The sequence below is a fragment of the Myotis davidii genome, unplaced genomic scaffold (genome assembly GCF_000327345.1).
Source record: "Myotis davidii unplaced genomic scaffold, ASM32734v1 scaffold238, whole genome shotgun sequence".
Lineage (NCBI taxonomy): Eukaryota > Metazoa > Chordata > Mammalia > Chiroptera > Vespertilionidae > Myotis > Myotis davidii.
Window position 1 is genome coordinate 3,737,653 of NW_006293779.1, and position 609 is coordinate 3,738,261.

Below are 609 nucleotides of genomic sequence, written 5' to 3' on the forward strand. Positions count from 1 at the left end.
GAGTTGAGGAAAACGTATTGTGCATGCAATGGAAAGCTCGGGGATCTATGCAGGGATCTGGGAGCCCATCGCTTGGCAAGTCCAAGATCCTGGACTTGGGCTTCCCTGTGCACCTAAGGCAGGGCCTGATGTTCCATGGGCAGGGGGTATCCCCTCCTGTCGTCTGCCCTGGAATGAAGCGTGACTCCTCTCACCTCCCCCGCCCACACTGCTGCTCCAGGGAGTCCTGGGGAGGCCCTGATCGGTGGCAGAGACACTCCCAGCTGACATCTAGGTACATCCTCGTTCATGTGTAATCAACTACCCCCAATATTAACGGAACCACTGCAGTGTGCCACGCACTGTGCTGGTCCCGTGGAGGTGGCCACTGAAGTCCCCGCCTCAGGGACCTCAGAGTTTACTTGGGGACGAGGTCAAACACACACAGGACAACAATGTGAACAGGACACTGTGTGATGACAAGCTGCTGCAGACTTGGGGGTTTCGGAATGAAAAATGACACCAAGACAGGATGCAGCCTTTAGAAAAGGCTCCCCCAGCTCCCCAGGCTGGCGGGGTGGAGCGGGGAGGGGGGAGGGGGAAAGTGCCTGCACCCAGAGGCGGGCAGCC

At 58.5% G+C, this 609-nt stretch overlaps 1 protein-coding gene across 1 annotated transcript in view; it reads left to right on the forward strand.

Annotated features, from left to right (window-relative positions):
* ALK (anaplastic lymphoma receptor tyrosine kinase) overlaps positions 1 to 609 on the forward strand; it is a 579,333-nt gene that overhangs the window by 561,363 nt on the left and 17,361 nt on the right.